At 39.8% G+C, this 21766-nt stretch overlaps 1 protein-coding gene across 1 annotated transcript in view; it reads right to left on the bottom strand.

The window, feature by feature from the left end:
• Wdr70 (WD repeat domain 70) overlaps positions 1–21766 on the bottom strand; it is a 329962-nt gene that overhangs the window by 297412 nt on the left and 10784 nt on the right. The gene's annotated exons all lie outside the window — the stretch shown is intronic.

Genomic DNA, 21766 nt, shown 5'->3' with positions numbered 1-21766 from the left:
TAGGGGTGTGCCTTTGAAGAGTATATCTTATCCCTTGCCCCTTCCTCACTCTCCTTGCTTCCTGGCAATATGAGTTGAGTATCTTTGCTCTGTCACATCCATCCCCCATTTTCTGTCTTACCACAGACTCAGAAACGGTGGAACTAGCTGACCATGAACTAAAACCATAAGCCTAAATAAATCTTTCCTGCATTTGAGCTGTTTATGTCAAGTATTCTGTCACTGTAATGAAAAGCTGACTAGCACAAACACATTTTGAGGCTAGGTTTTTTTGTTTGTTTGTTTGTTTGTTTTGGTACCAGGAATTGAACTCAGGGGCACTGGACCATTGAGCCACATCCCCAGGCCTGTTTTCTATTTTATTTGGAAACAGGGTCTCACTGAGTTGCTTAGCACCTCACCATTGCCTGAGGCTGGCTTTGAAATCCAGGCATGCACCACTGTACCCAACTCAAATATTACTTTTAATCTTAATTTTAAAAAATCCCTAATTATCTTACCCAAACATAATGTCAAAGATAATAGGTGACAACAATTGTACATTGGAGTTTCACTAAATCATTATCACTCATAAGAAGACAGAACAACAGAATGTAGAAGAAAAACTACAAAATACTAGAACCATAAGAATGGAAACCTTTGAGATAACCAATGCCTCTATTACTATATTTGAATTGAATCTCTGCCACAGAAGCAAATGAAGCCATTCATGTAAGAGAGTTAATTTAACTCCTAAAATGTATGAATAGAAATCCTACACAAAAAATTACTTCTGAACCCAGAAGTCAAAGCAATCCTGGGCAGGAAGAGTGATGCAGGAGGTATCACAATACCAAACCTCAAACTCTACTATAGGGCAATAGTAACAAAAACAGCTTGGTATTGACACCAAAATAAACAGGTAGACCAATGGTACAGGATAGAAGACACAGAAACAAACTCACAAAGTATAGTTAGCTCATACTAAACAAAGGTGCCAAAAACTTACAATGGAGAAAAGATAGCCTCTTCAACAAATGGTGCTGGGAAAACTGGAAATCCATATGCAATAAAATGGAATTAAACCCCTATCTCTCACCCTGTACAAAACTCAACTTGAAATGGATCAAAGATCTAGGAATTAGACCTGAGACCCTTCATCAAATAGAAGAAAAAGCAGGCCTGAATCTCCATCGCTTTGGCTTAGGACCAGACTTCCTTAACAAGACCCCCATAGCACAAGAAATAAAAGCAAGAATCAATAAATAGGATAGATCCAAACTAAAAAGTTTTTTCTCAGCACAGGAAACAATCAATAATGTGAAAAGAGAGCCTACAGAGTGGGAGAAAATCTTTTCCACATACACTTCAGACAGAGCACTCATCTCCAAAGTTTATAAAGAACTTAAAAAACTTTACACCCAAAATACAAAGAACCCAATCAATAAGTGGGCTAAAGAAATGGGCAGACACTTCACAGAAGAAGATATACAGGTGATCAACAAATATATGAAAAAGTGCTCATCATCCCTGGTAACTAGAGAAATGCAAATTAAAATCACCCTAAGATTTCATCTAACTCCAATTAGAATGACTATTATCCAGAACACAAGCAATAATAAGTGTTGGTGTGGATGTGGGGAAAGAGGCACACTCATACATTGCTGGTGGAGTTACAAGTTGGTATATTCACTCTGGAAAGCAGTATGGAGATTCCTCAGAAAACTTGGAATGGACCCACCATTTGACCCAGGTATCCCACTCCTTGGTTTATACCCAAAGGACTTAAAATCAGCATACTACAGTGATGAAGCCACATCAATGTTCATAGCAGCGCAACTCACAATAGCTAAATTGTGGAACCAACCGAGATGCCCTTCAACTGATAAATGGAAAAAGAAACTGTGATATATATACACACACAATGCAATATTACTCAGTCATAAAGAAGAATAAAATTATGACATTTGCTGGTAAATGGATGCAGTTGGAAAATATCATGCTAAGTGAAATAGGCCAAGCCCAAAAAACCAAAGGCTGAATGTTTTCTCTGATAAGTGGATGAAGATACATAACGATGGGGGGTGGCAGTGGGGAAGAGAAGAATGAAGGAACTTTGGATAGTGTAGAGGAAAATGGGGTGGGAGGGGGCGAGGGACGGAAAGATAGTAGGATGAAACAGACAGTATTACCCTATGTATATATATGATTACATGAATGGTGTGAATCTACATTGTGTACAACCATAGAAATGAAAAGTTGTACCCCATTTGTGTACAATGAATCAAAATGCAGTCTGTAAAAATAAAAAAGATTTTAATAAAAAAAAGGGGGGGCTGCAAATGTGACTCTGGGGTTAAGCACACCTGGGTTCAATCCCTAGTACCAAAAAAAAAAAAAAAATGGCTTTAATCCAAAAAAAAAAATTATTTTGAGTAGTAATCCAAGTTTGCCGAACCATCAACATTTTAAGTTAAAAGTAGCAATCTTGGATTCTAAAAAATACCTTCTCTAAGGCATATACTTATTCCCATTTACTTATTTTTCCCCAGTACTAGAAATTGAATCTAGGGTCTCATACATGCTAGACAAGCCCTTCCCACTTCTTTTATTTTTGTGAAGCAGGGTTTCACTGAATTGCCCAAGGTGGCCTCAAATTTGCAATCCATCTGCCCAGTTCCTGAGGAGCTGGGATTACAAATGTGCACCACCTCACCCACCCAGTCATTTTTTTTTTAATCTAAAATATTTTAAGACACTTATGACCTCATTTAAGGTCTCTAATCAAACATCTCTAGCCACCAATATCCACCATACCTCCATCCCATCCCCAGAGAGTTGAGAATTCAGTACTCCTAACAGTATCAATTAATCTTTTTTAATCTTTCAAATATTTTGTAAGATTAAAAGCATCAGAACGTTCTAACGAAGTATCTCAGGTAAATTAACTCCATGAAAGCAGAAACTCATGTTTTGTTCATTGCTCTTTCCAGCATCTGTATGTTCGACATACAGAAGGTACTCAAAATTACTGAAGGAAAAGATGGGATTTTTCTTTTTATTTTCATCTAGGTTCAACATTGGAGGGAATACATTCTTACATACATGTGTATCCTTAAACAAAGAGCTAGAAAACCTCCTGAAAGGTTTGAGATGTAATGGCCAGTTCACTGTATCCAGCCCCACAGGTCTTCTTTCTTAATTGTACAGTTGAAGTTTGATTCACCATGAGGGTCTCTGCACAGCAGTTCTCTTTGCCAGATCACTCCTTCCATAGTTTGTTAAATGGCACAACTTTCTTATCACACAGGCTTCTTCAAATGTCACCACCACCAACAGGCCCCAGAGGACATCTTTTCCAAACTTTCACACATTCCCAAATCACTATTAACTTAATTACCTTACTTTGCTTATCTTCATTACATAGATGCTAAATTATCTTATTTGATTATTTAGTTGTTTATAGTCTGTTGTTCACTCCCTAGAATATCCCACCCCAATATGAGCTCAATGAGAACAGTTCTTACCTGACTGCTCTATCCCTAGTGCCTAAAACAGTGTCTACTCCACAATGCTTAATGAATAACCATTGAATGATTCAATAAAAATATATTAAGCTAGTCTCATCAAATTACCTCCATTGTGATTAAAGCACAACTTTCCAGCTATACACATTTAGAAATCACAGAATTTTTTAGTGCAAAATTGCTCAAACCCTCTAGAGTTCTAAACTAAAATGTTGATCCTTAGCATTCATGTTAAGTAATTCAGAAATAAGCATTAAACTGAGAACTAAACTGATCCATGCTAATTTCAGGCTGATTATTCAGCCCTAATACCCACATAAAATCTGGATAGAATGCATTAGGTTTTATACAGCTCCTAACTCCAAGTCTAGTATTTTGTTTCTAATGTGCCCACACAAAACAAAGTCCATGAAATTACTTCCAAAAATGTCTCTAACAGAAAACAGAATATATTCCATATTTTGAATATGTCCTGATTCAATGTGTTGCCAAAACATGAACTAGAGCCTGAGAAATAGCATGTATTGGATGAGAAAACAGATAAACATCAAATCTCACTTATTCCCAGAAGACTTTTTAAAGAGATTTTAAGTAAGCATTATGTCTATGGTTGAACACTTTCAATTTAGGAACTAATTCCATTTTAATAATTGGTTTTTTCCTACTAATTTATTAAGAGGAAATGCAAATGCCTAACATTTTCTACCTTACAAATTAGGAGTAGGTGCATAAATATTTCTCTCCTATCCTAAAGCAGTATTTCATAGGATAAAGGACATATTCCTTCACTGTATTTTTTGAGTAGCAACTTGTATCCATATAATACTTCTTTAAGAGCAATAAAATTGGCAGTGTTAGGTCAACTTTCTCTGAACCAAATTTCAATAAAATTGCAGATTTCTGAAAATCATTTACATGTTTTGAGAAACAGACTCTCAACATACCACAAAGGAAAAGAAACTAACCTGATAGCCATTTAAAATATATAAATAAGTCAGAAATAGTAGGGCACACCTGCAGTCCCAGCAACTCAGGAGGTTGAGACAGAAGAATTACAAGTTTGAAGCCAGTCTGAGCAACTTAGTGAGACCCTGTCTCAAATTTAAAAAAAAAAAGGGGGGGGGGAGTGGTGCTGGGGATGTAGCTCAGCTGTAAAGCACCCCTGGGTTCAATCTCTAGCACTGGAAAAAAAAAGAGTAAAGATCCCGGCAAGGGGACACCATAGATAGAAATCTACTGTGTGAATGAGAGGGCTGGGATCAAGATGGAAAACAAGGGGAAATCCCTAAAAGGAAAAAGGAAAAAGGAAGAAGGAGGAGAAGGAGGAAGAAGAGGAGTAGGAGGAAAAGGAGAAGGAAGAAGAGAAGGAAGAGAAGAAGGAGGAGGAGGAGATTCTGCATAAAACTTCTTCCAAATCTCTGTTGAGTTCTTAAAAATACATGCATAGGACATTCTCCAAACAGCCCAAGAGAGTCTAAAAGTATTTTACACACTTCAGTTTTAAGATGCTGAAATGAGGGGATGTCATTAATTTCAAACATTTTTCTCTGCTTAGTTATATTGTTAGTTTTTTCTTAAAAGATTTTAAAAAAAAACTAATGAGCATTTTGAAAGTCAGAGGTGTAAGGGCCTTTAAAAGTCCTTAAATAATGTGCAGTGTCCTATTATTTGTATTTACAAAAGTTATATAGAGAATTCCCTTTAATCAGTGATTTCCCCCTAAGGAAAAAGGTCACCATGCCCCTTTTCAAAAGCAGTAAAGACAGCTCCCCACAGTGCCAATGCATAGTACTTTTGATGACCCACAAAAGAAGTGGCCACTTGCCTGATATCTCTAGAAAACTAAAATCTGATAGTGTTTGTTTGCCAATCTCTAGTTAGAACTAAATATCTTTGAAAAGAAAGATAATCTTCTTAGAACAAAACAAAATTGTCATTTTTACCCTCCTTTCTTTCTTTGCAACAAGTAACTAGGTCGGTTATTACCTCAAGTAAACATAAACCCCTAAATGCAATCAAAAGAAATAATCTAGTCAGAGCAATGAAGAACTCTTTAGCTGGTAAATTCTAATGAATGGGAATCCTGTCTTAAATGCTCTTGTTTCTTAGAACCTAGAGCACTATATGGTCCATTGGCAGGACTTAAACTTTTCCTAAGAAATAATCCAGACAGGCCAAAAGTTAGCATCAGTCATTGGCTTCTAAGGCCTTATAAAAGTTATCTGATTTCTGGACATTTATATGTATTACCCAATTTGAAAACTGTTAAAAGTCTTAATTTACTAATGAATTGAGTAAAGAAAAGTCTCAATACATTAGGGATAATGAAATACTCCACTATAGCCAGGTGGTTCCAATAATTCCCAGAACATGAATCATTCTCAACTTGTCATTGTTCAAGTTCCCTACACCAGAGTTTAGAGATGAGACAGTCATACAATTGAATTCTAAGCTTCCCAGGAACAACAGTACCAGTATTCTGTGTCTAATAAAAGAAGTATTTAGAAAGAAAAGGGATTTTTTTTTTATCCAGGTGCTAAATTCTAGAAATAAGATATTATATGCATTCTACTAAAGTAAAAAACACTGTGTATTGCATTCTTCATAAATACAATCCTGAAATGCACATTTCTTTAGACAGGCTTTAACTAAGTCACAGAAAGGGTTTTTTTGTTTTTGTTTTTGTTACCAGGGACTAAACCCAGGGGCACTCAACCACTAAGCCACATCCCCAGCCCTTTTTTATAGTTTATTTAGAGACAGGGTCTCACTGAGTTGCTTAAGGCCTTGCTAAGTTGCTGAGGCTGGTTTTGAACTTGTGATCCTCCTGCCTTCGCCTCCCAAGCTGCTGGGATTACAAGTGTGTGCCACTGCACCCAGCTCAGAAAGTTATTTAAATAGTACTATGATTCAATACACAGAAACAGCTTAAAGAATCCTATAATAGATATAGAAAATCTATATTTAATATATTTGATATTAATATTACCAACTGAGCTTTTGTCAAGTCTGTTTATCTGCCATGTACTATTCATTTGAAGCTTTCTGTGATAGTGGTAAATAAACTTCCATTCTTTGATCAATGAAATGCAGTAGTATTTGTATTATATTTTCTTGATTATTATTTCAATCTTTGTATTTTATACTTATAATATCAATCTTCTTCAATTTAAGTCACTAATGGCAAAATACTTGGGTTTTGGGTTAGCTAACTTGGGTGCGTTACTTGTTTTTATTTTTTTATTTTTTATTTTTTTATTTTTTTTTGCAGTACTGGGGATCGAACTCAGGGCCTTGTGCTTGTGAGGCAAGCACTCTACCAGCTGAGCTATCTCCCCAGTCCGCGTTACTTGTTTTTAAAGTTTTATTGGAATATAGTCACACCAATTCCTTTATGCTTTACCTATAGCATAGCTGAGTTGCTGAAAAAGAGATTATATGGTTTCTAATGCCTAAAATTGTTACTATCTGGTTGTTATGATTTAGATCTAAAATTTTCCCCAAAAGCCATATGCTAAAGGCTGTCTCCAGCCTATGTCACTACTAGAGTGGTGGAAACTTGGGACCTAATTGGAATAGGTGGGTGTATTAGTCAGGGTGCTCTGGAGAATCTCTGGCAGAGTCCACTTTGGAAGAGTAAAGAAGCGAGAGTCCAATATCCTCAGATGATTGGCAATAAAGAACCTGTTCAAGAAGAGTCGAGCTTGCATCTGCATCTGCTTCCTTGTTCTTCCAGCTTTTATTCCATCCTTATTCTTCCAGCGTTTAGTTCATCCATGCTTAGCGAGGGGCTCCACTTCAGTTCACTATCCCATATTTCAATCATTCCTAGATATGCCCTCATGGACACACCAGAGGCCTCTTAATCATCAGCATCTCTTAATCTAGTCAAGTTGAGAATTCAAAAAAACCATTACAAGTCCACCCCTTGTCAACGTGATATCCAAACATGACTCTCACCATCATACTTAATCTCCAAATCAACACATTAACAGTTCATAATTCCACCTAACACAACTATCCTTCATACAACTGAAAACATACTAGTTCTCTCCCCAGAAGAGAAAAACAGAAACATTACTAATGTTAAGTCAATCAATGCTACATTTCATGATGAATAACAGGAGAGTGACAAACGTTTCCTCTTAATGCATGTGTAAGTATGCATAAGCGTATTCTTAATGGAATAGGGAAGAAATATCCAGGGTAATTATAATCCTCAGTTCTGTAACTGGTCATGTGGACATAGTTGGTATTTATGACTACCTTCTACTACCCATTCTATATTCCCTCAACCTCCAGCAAGCACCTCAGCAGATCTTGGCTCTACCTGAAAGTATGACCCCCACCTTCATTCCTGAACGGTCTGAGACATTTGTTGTCTTGCCTGGATTGGGTGTTGTAATTACCAATTGACCTTAATAACAGGAGAGGGTAACATTAAGAGATACAGCAAGAGATCTCCTGCACTCCAGGAGTATGCTTCCTTACTTCCACTGTAGAGTTAACAGTTCAATGTTCCCTTGGCAATCTGGGTCAATCATCCCCACCAGCACCCTAACTCCCTTCACAGCCTGTTGACTCAGAGGCATGAGGAGCCCAAAGTGGCCAGGGGGAAGCCTTAACTTCCAGTTTAATGAAATCATTGTTGTATTTCCTAGCTGAAACATTCCTCCTTCTGGAATTAAGACTTCTAGGCTTGCAGATCCTAAGGTTGCAGGGACAGGAAGCAAAAACTTTCCTAGTGGGTTACTAGGGATAATGGTGAGTAGTACCATTCCTATTTCCACCCCTTGATTCCTGAACCCATGAATTCTAGCAAAAGGAGACATAGTACCATATAGTCGATGCTGATTCAGAATAGACAGCCTTCTGAAGAACCTAGCCCTGCAAGACTAGCTGCTTCAGGATGGTGGGGAACATGGTAAGACCAGTGAATCCCAAGATCATGAGCCCTCTGCCTCACTTCTTTGGCTGTGAAGTTAGTTCCTTGGTCCGAAGCAATGCTGTGTGAAATACCATGACAATGGATAAGGCATTCTGTAAGTTCACGGATGGATGTTTTGGATAAAGCTCTACGTGCAGGGAAGGTAAATCCATACCCAGAACAAGTGTCTATTCCTGTAAGGACAAACTGCTGCCCTTTCTATGATTGAAGTGGTCCAATATAATCAACCTGCCACCATGTTGCTGGCTGATCTCCCCGGGGGAATGATGCCATATCAGGGGCTTAGTTTTGGTCTCTGCTTTTGGCAAATTTGGCACTCAGCAGTGGCTATAGCCAAATCGGCCTTGGTGAGAAGTCCATGCTGCTGAGTCCATGGATAACCGCCATCCCTGCCACCATGACCACTTTGTTCATGAGCCCATTGGGGAAAGAGGCTGACTGCCATCCACAGATCGGGTCATCCTATCTGCCTGATTATTAAAATCCTCCTCTGCTAAGGTCACCTTTTGATAGGCATTTACATGAAACACAAATATCTTTGAATCCTTTGCCCATTCAGAGAGGTCTATCCACATACCTCTTCCCCAAATGTCCTTGCCACCAATTTTCCAATGATGTTCTTTCCAGTTCCCTGACCAGCTAGACAAACTACTGGCTACAGCACATGAGTCGATGTAGTCACACACCTGGCCATTTTTCCTTCCAGGCAAAATGTATAACCAGATACACTGCCCGAAGTTCTGCCCATTGTGAAGATTTCCCTTCACCACTGTCCTTCAGGGTTGTTCCAGAAAGGGGCGGCAGTGCTACAGCTGTCCATTTCCAGGTGGTACCTGCATATCATGCAGAACCATCTGTGAACCAGGCCCTAGTCTTCTCTTCCTCTGTTAATTGGTCATAAGGTACACCCCATGAAGCCATAGGTTCATGCTGAGGGACAGAAGGTACTGCAGCTGGAGTAGGAACTATGGGAATTTGGGCCACTTCTTCATGCAATTTACTTATACCTTTGGGTCCTGCCCATGCCTAACCACATATGTACCACTTCCACTTGATGATGGAGTGCTATTGTGCACATCCAACTTTATGGCTAGGTGGGTCAGAGAACACCCAGTTCATGATGGGCATCTCAGGTGGCAGAGTAACCTGGTGACCCATGGCCAAGTGTTCACAGTTTCCACTAAGGCCCAGTATCAGGACAAGAAATGTTTTTCAAAGGTAGAGCAGTTGTCTGAAGATGATGGCAGGGCCTTGCTCTGAAATCCCAATGGCCTCCTCTGTGATTCACCTAAGGGGACCTACCAAAGGCTCCAGACAGCGTCCCTATTTGCCACTGATACTTTGAGTACCATTGGGCTGCCAGGTCGTATGGCCCAAGTGGCAGAGCAGCCTACAAAGCAGCCTGGACCTGTTGCAGAGCCTTCTCCTGTTCTGGACCCCACTCAAAACAAAAAGCTTTTCTAGTCACTGGGTAGATAGGCTTAAGTAACACACCCAAGTGAGGAATGTGCTGCCTCCAAAATCCAAATAGGCCCACCAGAAGTTGTGCTTCCTTCTTATTTGTAGGAAGGGCCATATGCAACAACTTATCCTTCACCTTAGAAGGAATATCTCAGCAGGAGCCACACCACTGGACTCCTAGAAACTTTACTGAAGTTAAAGCCCCCTGAATTTTAGTGGGATTTATTTCCCATCTTCAGACACACAAATGCTCCACTAGCGAGTTCAAAGTGGTAACTTCCTCCTGCTCAGTTGGCCCAATCAACATAATGTTATCAATATAATGGACCAGTGTATTTCCTTGTGGGAGAGAAAGATAATCAAGATCTCTACAAACTAAGCTGTGACACAGTGCTGGAGAGCTGACATACCCCTGAGGAAGGACAGTGAAGGTATATTGCTGGCCTTGCCAGCTGAAAGCAAATTGTTTCTGGTGGTCCTTATGCACCAGGATAGAGAAAAAAGCATTTGTCAAATCAATAGCCCATATCAGGTACCAGGAGATGTTCAAGCAAAGAAACCACATCTGGTGTAGCAGCTACAATTGGAGTCACCACCTGATTAAGCTTACAATAATCAACTGTCATTGTCTAAGACACATCTTCCACCCAGGCCAAATAGGAGAGTTAAATGGAGATGTTGTGAGAATCACCACCCCTGCATTCTTCAAGTCCTTGATGGTGGCACTGATCTCTGCAATCCCTCCAAGAATGCGGTAATGCTTTTGATTCATTATTTTCCCAAGTATAGGCAAATCAAGAGGCTTCCATTTGGCCTTTCCCACCATAATAATATGCCCTCATAATAGCCCTCGCTCCACAAGTAAGGAAAACAATGTGGGAATTTTGCCAAGTGCTAAGTATATCTATCCCAATTTTACATTTAGGGACTGGGGAAATCACACAGGATGAGTTCAGGCACCTACTGGACCCACTGTAAGTTGGACCTTGGCCAGAACTCCATTGATCACCTGACCTCCATAAGCCCCTACTTTTACTGGAGGGCCAAAATGACGTTTCAGGTTTCCCACAATCAATGTCAATTCAGAGCCTGTGTCTAGTAGTTCCTGAAAGGTCTGATCATAGCCTTTCCCCAATGCACAGTTACCCTAGTAAAAGGCCTTAGGTCCTTTTGGGGAAGGATGGGAGAAAAATTAACAGTAAATATTTATGGAACTATAACAGGGTCTTTCTTCAAGGGACCTGGCCTCCCCTTCTTTCAAGGGGTTCTAGATCGGTAAATTGACTCAAATCCAGGAAGTGGTTGAGGGGCCGTGATTCTGCTCTTATGATCTAGGGCAGACTTTTATACATTTGCCCTAGCCTTTTTCTGCTCAAATATGTCAAGTAAGAATTTGGTGGGTTTCCCATCTATTTGGCTTCTAGAAACATCATGATTAATTAGCCAACGCCAGAGATCTACACAAGTCAGAACACTGGGTCCATTTCTCCCCCTTTACTGTCCATTATGGCAACTACAACCACCCTGTCTTTGGTGATTGAGGACTCCAACTTGGCCCCTTCCTCTCTGAGATCCAATTAATCCCATTGCATTGAATTCTTCCGTAGCTCCCACAGTAAGATCTGGCATACAAAGAAGAGCAACAACAGAGCTCTTCAAGGATGCTGGTGCCCCCCGCACAAATTTGTTTCCTATAGTTTTGGTGAAGTTCACATCTTCTGGATCCCCCAAGTATGGAGGAAAAGGTTGTACATGACAGATCCACTCCAGCATCCCAATCTCTCTGAGCCTCTGAATTCCCTATCAACAGTAAACCAAGGGATGTCAAGCATTTCTAGTTCATTTATGGTAGGCCATCTGTAGACCCATACTTCACCCAACCAGCCAAACAAACCATTAGTACCTTTTTTAATACTGTGAGCGATTACATTAAATCTAGAATCTATGCTTAATGGGCCAATATCAATAAATTCAGTCTGATCTATGTTTATGTTTCTTCCACCATTATCCCACACCCTTAAAATCCATTCCCATGCATGTTCCCCAGACCTCTGCTTGTACGAACTAGAAAACTCAAGAAGTTCCTTCAGAGTGTAGTGTACCTCCTTGTAGGTCACACTCTGTACCTCACCTCTAGGGACCTCCTTAGATCTGGATCTAGTTATAGGCCTGGAGGCAAAAGTGGGTGGTGAGGGTGGGTTCTGAGTAGTATCAACATCTTCATGCTGAGTAACTGAATCACAGGTTTTTACAATTTCCATAAGAAAAGCAGGATTAGTTCACTCCAGGGAGGGTGGAGAAGCCAATGCCACAAAGGGTGGGGCAGGAATGCCTCAGTTGTGGCTAAGGGTGGGGACTCAACAACTTCTGGCAAAATAAACTCATCAGAATATGGGAGTTCAATGTCCCCATTCCCTTCAGGCTCCTCCTATACCTCTCCATCCCAACTTGCAGGATCCCATTCTTTTCAAGCAGTGTTCTCACTTTAACACAGACACCTTACAAGGCTGAGAGTTAAACTTTCATCTTAATTCAGTTAACTGCAGGATGAGAGTTTGTGTCTGGTTTTCAGCAACCTCAGTCCTATGACTATAAGACAGAAAAGTCTCCTTCATAACAACATAGCAGCTTTCAGATCAGTTATGCGCGTCTGCAGCTGAGAAACTGAATTTCTGAGCTCATCATTCTCCTTTGTTACTCTGTCCAATGAAGCTAGAAGCAACCAACAAATATCATATTTCTTAGTTTTCCAGAACTGTTCAAAGGTATCATGTATAGAGTCACTAAATGCCTGGCTTTTTATACGCAGTGAATTGGGAGCATCAAATGCTTTGTGAATCTCATTAAACAGTTCACACCATGGATTATCAGTGCTCTCCACCAGCAGGAAAGACTTTAGTAACGTTAGATCTAACCAATTTAGACAACCAACTCCATAACCCACAAAACCAATTAAGGAACTTAATCCTTACAATTCTGTTTCTACAGAGCCACTCCTGGTACCAATTTCTGTATTAGTCAGGGTTCTCTGGAGAATCACTGGCAGAGTTCGCTGTGGAAGAGTGAAGAAGAATCCAATATCCTCAGATGATTGAAGCAGCAATCAAGAAGAACCGAACTTGCATCTGCATCTGCTTCCTTGTTCTTCCAGCTTTTATTCCATCTTATTGGGCAGTGGGCCCACGTTTAGGGAGGGGATCCACTTCAGTTCACTATCCCACATTCCAATCATTCCTACACACTAAGAGGCCTCTTAATCACCAGCATCTCTTAATCCAGGCAAGTTGACAATTCAAATTAACCATTACAGTGGGTCACTGAGCATGTATCACAGAAAGGAATATCTTGTCCCAGGGCCCTTGCATCATTTTCTCTCTCTCTCTTTCTCTCTCTCTCTTTCTCTCTCTCTCTCTATCTCTCTTATCTCTCTCCATCCTGACTGACAGAGGGCAAGACACTTTCCAGTAAGCCATTTTCCTCCACCATACATACCCTTTGGGCCTAATATTCTATCTCATCTCAGGTCGAAAGCAATAGAGTCAGGCAACCATGACCGGAAATCTCTGAAATAGCCAAAATAAATCTTTCCTCCTTTAAGTTTATTTCCTCAGATATTTTTGTCAGAGCAATGAAAAGCTAACTAACACACTAGTATTTCATAGAAAAAGTTTGCTAACCCCTGCTCCTTACTAATATATTCAAAGATACCCATATGCTCCTGAGAAAACACACAGGTATTGGGGTTGCATTGTTATAAAAAGAAAGACTCAGGGCAAGCACAATGATATACACTTCTAATCACAGCAGCACAGGAGGCTAAGAAAAGAGGACCGAAAGTTTGAGGTCAGCCTCAGCAATTTATCAAGGCTCTCAGTAACTTAGCAAAACCCTGCTTCAAAATAAATTATAGGGGGTTTTTCAAGATGGCGGACTAGAGGGCAGCTGCATTTCACGTTGCTCCAGGACACAGGATCCAAAAGAGATAGCGAGAGACTTGGGACCAACTCAAAGCCGCCGGGTGAGTCTCTCCCATTGGGGAGGCATCCCGGATGGGGCGGTAGCCCCGGAAAGCAGGGAACTTTATGAAGTAGAGTTGCTCAGCGAGACGCCCCTCCCCCCACTGGAGCGGTAAACACGGACAACTGGGATCATCGTAGAGGAGGTGGCTCAGCACAGCGCTTGGACTCAGAGCAACCACTGGGGCTCCAGGCGGCTGCCTGAGGAGGAGCTGTGTGGGGAGCTGTTTGGACTCAAAGTGATCGATTCTGAACACCGGGGGGCTGCCTGGTGGAAGAGGAGAAGTGCAGCGGGTCGCTTGGTCTAGGAGTGACTGCATCAGAGCCACAGGTGGTTGCCAGAGGAGGAGCTGCGAGGCGAGCTGTTTGGACTCAGAGCGATCGCTTCTGAACACCAGGGGGTTGCCCGGAGGAGAAGCGCGGTGGGTCACTTGGTCTACGAGTGACTGCATCAGAGCCACAGGCGGTTGCCAGAGGAGGAGGTGAGTGGTGAGTTGTTTGGACTCAAAGCGACCGCTCCTGAACACCGGTGGCCTACATGGAGGAGGAGCGTGGTGCGTCGCTTGGTCTCCGAGCGACCACTCCTGAACACTTGGGGGGCTACCCGAGGAGGAGGAGGAACAGGGCGGGTCACTTAGACTCGGAGTTACTGCCTAGGGCTACAGGCGGTTGGCGGGAGAAGGAGACGCGAAGTGAGTTGCTTAGACTCCTAGTGACTGCGTCGGAACACCTGGCGGCTGTCCAGAGGAAGAGGTGTGTGGCGGGTCTCTGGGACTCAGAGCTATAGTACGGGGTTCCAGGTGGCGGCTCAGAGGAGGGGCCGCATAGCCAGGCAATTAGGTGCAGAGCAGGGTCCCAGGACGTAGGCGGCATCTTGCTGGAAGAGCGGCACAGAGACACGCGTAGGGGCGAAGCGAAGTTTCCAGGACTGCGGGCAGCTTCTCTGAGGAGAGGCAGCCTAAGGAGACTCGTCTGTGAAGGGTGAGGCTCCCAGGCCCAGGAGGTAGGTCCGGGCCCCTGGGAACGTTGCCTAGGAAGGCTGCCCTCCTCAGGCGGTAGTTGTAGATTGAGGGGAACCTCCAGGAGGGGAACTGACCAGCGAGACCTCCCCACCGGGTGAATCTTCCCACCAGGTGAGGATTTTCCACAAGTACGGTAAAACCAGAGACACAGGCACAAACAGGACTTGCCTCAGACTGCAGCCTAGTTCCCCTTTGGATGACCATTGGTCAACAAGTGGAGGCACCTCTGCCCACTACCAGGGAATATACCCCACCTGAGGGTCACCAACCCTAGAGAGGCAGCTTCCTTGTGGAGCACCGCATTATCAACTTCCTCTAAGACTTCAGGCTACTGAAGGATAAGAGGGGATATACTAGAAATCTTCAGGAACATTATAAGTCAATAGAGGTATCTGCAATATCTTAATGACCCACTGATTCCTGAAAAATATGAGAAAACAAGGGAAGAAAATGCCCCAAACAAATCTAGATGTTACATCAATAAAATCCAACGACAGCATGGCAGAAGAAATGACAGAAAGGGAGTTCAGAATGTACATAATTAAAATGATCAGGGAAGCAAACGATGAGATGAAAGAGCAAATGAAGGCATTGAATGATGAGATGAAAGAGCAAATGCAGGCATTGAATGATAGCTCCAATCGACAGTTAAAAGAGCAAATACAGGAAGCAAAAGATCATTTCAATAAAGAGTTAGAGATATTGAAAAAAAACCAAACAGAAATCCTTGAAATGAAGGAAACAATAAACCAAATTAAGAACTCCATAGAAAGCATGACCAATAGGATAGAACACCTGGAAGACAGAACCTCAGATATTGAAGACAAAATATTTAACCTTGAAAACAAAGTTGAACAAACACAGAAGATAGTAAGAAATCATGAACAGAATCTCCAAGAACTACGGGATATCATGAAAAGGCCAAATTGGAGAATTATTGGGATTGAGGAAGGCTTAGAGAAACAAGCCAAAGGAATGAACAATCTATTCAATGAAATAATATCAGAAAATTTCCCAAATATGAAGAATGAAATGGAAAATCAAGTTCAAGAGGCTTATAGGACTCCAAATACACAAAATTACAACGGACCCACACGAAGGCACATTATAATGAAAATACCTAACATACAAAATAAAGACAGAATTTTAAAGGCTGTGAGAGAAAAGAACCAAATTACATTCAGGGGGAAACCAATACGGATATCAACAGATTTTTCAATCCAGACCCTAAAAGCTAGAAGGGCCTGGAACAACATTTTTCAAGCTCTGAAAGAAAATGGATGCCAACCAAGAATCTTATACCCAGCAAAACTTACCTTCAAATTTGACGATGAAATAAAATCCTTCCATGATAAACAAAAGCTAAAAGAATTTACAAAAAGAAAGCCAGCATTACAGAACATTCTCAGCAAAATATTCCATGAGGAAGAGATAAAAAACAAAGAAGCAAATCAGCAAAGGGAAGAACTATCCTAAAGGAACTGTCAAATAAAGGAGGAACCAAGATGTGTCAAAAATTTTAAATATGAACCAAATGACTGGGAATACAAATCATATCTCAATAATAACCCTGAATGTTAATGGCCTGAATTCATCAATCAAAAGACATAGACTGGCAGATTGGATTAAAAACAAGGATCCAACAATATGTTGCCTGCAAAAGACTCACCTCTTAGAATAAGATACCCACAGACTAAAGGTGAAAGGGTGGGAAAAAACCTACCACCACGCACATGGATTCAGCAAAAAAGCTGGAGTATCCATCCTCATTTCAGATAATGTGGACTTCAAGCCAAAGTTACTCAGAAGGGATAAAGAAGGACATTTCATACTGCTTAAGGGAAGCATAAATCATCAAGATATAACAATCATAAACATCTATGCCCCAATCAGTGGCTCATCCATGTATGTCAAACAAATCCTTCTCAATTTTAGAAACCAAATAGACCGTAACACAATAATACTAGGTTGATTTTAACACGCCTCTCTCACCTCTGGACAGATCTTCCAAACAAAAATTGAACAAAGAAACCATAGATCTCAATAACACAATCAATAATTTAGACTTAACAGACATTTATAGAATATACCATCCAACCAAGAGCGAATACACTTTCTTCTCAGCACCACATGGATCCTTCTCTAAAATAGACCATATATTATGCCACAAAGCTAATGTTAGCAAATACAAGAAGATAGAGACACTACCTTGTATTCTATCAGATCATAATGGATTGAAGTTAGAAATAAATGAAAGAGTAAAAAACAGAAACTACTCCAACACCTGGAGATTAAACAATATGCTATTATATGATGAATGGATAACAGAAGATATTAGGAAGGAAATTTAAAAATTCTTAGAGGTAAATGAGAACAAAGAAACATCATATCAAAATCTCTGGGACACTATGAAAGCAGTACTTAGAGGAAAATTTATTTCATGGAGCGCATTTAATAAAAGAAGTAAAACTCAAAAAATAAACGACCTAACACTACAGCTCAAAGCCCTAGAAAAAGAAGAACAGACCAACACCAAAAGTAGTAGAAGACAGGAAATAAACTCAGAGCTGAAATCAACAAAATTGAAACAAAAGAAACGATACAAAAAATTGACAAAATAAATAGTTGGTTCTTCGAAAAAATAAACAAAATTGATAAACCTTTAGCCACACTAACAAAGAGAAGAGAGAAAACCCAAATCACTAAAATTCGGAATGAACAACGAAATATCACAACAGACACGACTGAAATACAAAACATAATTAGAAGCTATTTTGAAAATCTATACTCCAACAAAATAGAAAATTTCAAAGACATCAACAGGTTTCTAGAGACATATGAATTGCCTAAACTGAATGAGGAGGACATACACAATTTAAATAGACCAATTTCAAGTAATGAAATAGAAGAAGTCATCAAAAGCCTACCAACAAAGAAAAGTCCGGGACCTGATGGGTTCTCAGCCGAGTTCTACAAAACCTTTAAAGAAGAGCTCATTCCAATACTTCTCAAAGTATTCCATAAAATAGAAGAGGAGGGAACCCTCCCAAACTCATTCTATGAAGCCAATATTACCCTGATACCTAAACCAGACAGAGACACATCGAGGAAAGAAAATTTCAGACCAATATCCTTAATGAACATCGACGCAAAAATTCTAAACAAAATTTTAGCAAATCGCATACAAAAATATGTTAAAAAGATGGTGCACCATGATCAAGTGGCTTTCATCCCAGGGATGCAAGATTGGTTCAACATCCAGAAATCAATAAATATAATTCACCATATCAATAGACTTAAAGTCAAGAATCACATGATTATTTCAATAGATGCAGAAAAAGCATTTGATAAAATACAGCATCCCTTCATGCTCAAGACACTAGAAAAAATAGGGATAGTGGGAACATTCCTTAACATTGTAAAGGCCATCTATGCTAAGCCCATGGCTAATATTATTCTAAATGGTGAAATACTGAAAGCATTCCCTCTAAAAACTGGAACAAGGCAGGGATGACCTCTTTCACCACTTCTATTCAATATCGTCCTTGAAACTCTAGCCAGAGCAATTAGACAGACCAAAGAAATTAAAGGGATACGAATAGGAAAAGAAGAACTCAAACTATCCCTATTTGCTGATGATATGATTGTATACTTAGAGGAACCAGGAAATTCCACCACAAAACTGTTAGATCTCATAAGTGAATTCAGTAAAGTAGCGGGATATAAGATCAATGCACATAACTCTAAGGCATTTTTATACATAAGCGATGAATCTTCAGAAAGAGAAATTAGGAAAACTACCCCATTCACAATAGCTTCGAAAAAAATAAAATACTTGGGAATCAATCTCACAAAAGAGGTGAAAGACCTCTACAGTGAGAACTACAGAACACTAAAGAAAGAAATTCAAGAAAACCTCAGAAGATGGAAAGATCTCCCATGTTCTTGGATAGGAAGAATTAATATTGTCAAAATGGCCATACAACCAAAAGTGCTATACAGATTCAATGCAATTCCAATTAAAATCCCAATGATGTACCTTACAGAAAAAGAGCAAGCAATTATGAAATTCATCTGGAAGAATAAAAAATCCAGAATAGCTAAAGCAATCCTTGGCAGAAAGAGTGAAGCAGGGGGTATCGCAATACCAGATCTTCAACTCTACTACAAAGCAATAGTAACAAAAACGGCATGGTATTGGTACCAAAATAGAAAGGTGGATCGATGGAACAAAATAGAGGACACGGACACAAACCCAAATGAATACCATTTTCTCATACTAGACAAAGGGGCCAAAAATATGCAATGGAGAAAAGATAGCCTCTTCAACAAATGGTGCTGGGAGAATTGGAAATCCATATGCAACAGAATGAAACTAAACCCATATCTCTCACCATGCACAAAACTAAACTCAAAATGGATCAAGGATCTTGGAATCAGACCAGAGACCTTGCATCTTATAGAAGAAAAAGTAGGTCCAGAGCTTCAACATGTCGGCTTAGGACCAGACTTCCTCAACAGGACTCCCATAGCACAAGAAATAAAAGCAAGAATCAATACCTGGGATAGATTCAAACTAAAAAGCTTTCTCTCAGCAAAGGAAACTCTCAGCAATGCAAAGAAAGAGCCTACAGAGTGGGAGAAAATCTTTGCCAATCATACTTCAGATAGAGCACTAATCTCCAAAATCTATAAAGAACTCAAAAAACTCTACACCAAGAATGCAAATAATCCAATTGACAAATGGGCTAAGGAAATGAACAGACACTTCACAGAAGAAGATCTACAAGCAATCAACAAACATATGGAAAAATGTTCAACATCTCTAGTAATAAGAGAAATGCAAATTAAAACCACCCTAAGATTCCATCTCACCCCAATTAGAATGGAGATTATCAAGAATACAAGCAACAACAGGTGTTGGCGAGGATGTGGGGAGAAAGGTACACTCATACATTGCTGGTGGGGCTGCAAATTAGTGCAGCCGCTCTGGAAAGCAGTGTGGAGACTCCTTAGAAAACTTGGAATGGAACCACCATTTGACCCAGCTATCCCATTCCTTGGCCTATATCCAAAGGACTTACAATCAGCATACTACTGAGATACAGCCACATCAATGTTCATTGCTGCTCAGTTCACAATAGCCAGATTGTGGAACCAACCTAGATGTCCTTCAATTGATGAATGGATAAAGAAACTGTGGTACATATATACAATGGAATATTACTCCGCCATAAAGAATGATAAAATTATGGCATTTGCAGGCAAATGGATGAAATTGGAGAATATCATGCTAAGTGAGATAAGCCAATCTCAAAAAACCAAAGGAAGAATGATATCGCTAATAAGTGAATGATGACACATAATGGGGGGTGGGAGGGGTTATGTTAGGGTTAGAGTTAGGGTTAGGGAGGGGGGCAAGAATGGAGGAAGGAAGGACTGTATAGAGGGAAAAGAGGGGTAGGAGGGGTGAGGGGGAAGGAAAAAAAATAACAGAATGAATCAAACAACATTACCCTATGTAAATTTATGATTACATAAATGGTATGCCTGTATGCCATGTACAGAGAAACAACATGTATCCCATTTGTTTACAATAAAAAATAAATAAATAAATAAATAATAAAAAGGGCTGGAGTGTTGCTCAGTGGCAAATTGTCCCTGGGTTCAATCCCAATACCAAAAAATTAAAAGGGAGACTTGGATTTCAAGTCCCATTCTGCTTCCCTATAAAAACAAACTCTAGAAAATGCCAAGATTATTATAGAGTTAAGATTCTCCTCAAGAGTCTACACTGAGATACTAAAGATCTACACCAGAGAAGACATGAGCAAAAAAAAAAAAAAAAAAATGAAACTATATAGTATGAGTGATATTTTTGTATTTACACGTTTTTCTCCAAGGAGAGAAAAGTCAATTCAATGGTACTTTTTGTCCAGCATATTATATTTAAACAATGAAAAGTTTATAGAACCAATTTGACAATTAAAAATGTATCTAGGACAGGGATATAGTTCAGTGATAAAAGACTTACCTAAACTGAACAAGGCTCTGGCTTTGATTCTCAGCACCACAAAAATAACAGTAATAATAATCTAAACATTCGAGTTCTTTATTATTCCATCCAAATTTGGTATCTATCCTATGTTCATGCTCTTTAAAGTTCTTAATAATGAGATTAGTATTAAATTTCACTTTAATTTTTAAAATGCATAGATTTAAACATTATATCATAAGAAATATTTTTTTAAAATCCCATTGAGCTGAACAAAGTGGCGCATGCCTGTATCACTAGCAACACAGGAGGTTAAAGCATGAGAATCACAAGTTCAAGACCAACCTCAGCAACTCAGTAAGGCCTTAAGAAACTCAGTGAGAACCTGTCTCAAAATAAAAAATATAAAGAGCTGGGAATGTAGCTCAGAGGCAAAGTATCCCTGGGTTCAATCTCCAGTAATAAATAAATAAATAAATAAATAAATAAATAAATAAAAATCCCATCAATATCAATAGGACATAGGACTTTTTCATGGTCCAGGGATAAATAATTGCCTCTTACGTAAGTTTTCTTTTTTGGGGGGGATGGGGGTGGGTACCATGGATTGAACTCAGGGGCACTTGACTACTGAGCCACATCCCCACCCCTTTTTTGTATTTTATTTAGAGATAGGGTCCCACTGAGTTGCTTAGGGCCTTGCTTTTGCTGAGGCTGAACTAGGCTTTTGCTGAGGCTGAACTAGTGATCCTCCTGTTTCGGCCTTTTATATAAGTTTTTAATATCAGGAACTTTGTATAAATTGTGTTATGAACATC

This window comes from Sciurus carolinensis, chromosome 6, assembly GCF_902686445.1.
Source record: "Sciurus carolinensis chromosome 6, mSciCar1.2, whole genome shotgun sequence".
In the NCBI taxonomy this organism is placed as follows: domain Eukaryota; kingdom Metazoa; phylum Chordata; class Mammalia; order Rodentia; family Sciuridae; genus Sciurus; species Sciurus carolinensis.
Note: the sequence above shows the minus strand (reverse complement) of the source record. Positions and strands in the feature narration are given on the sequence as shown.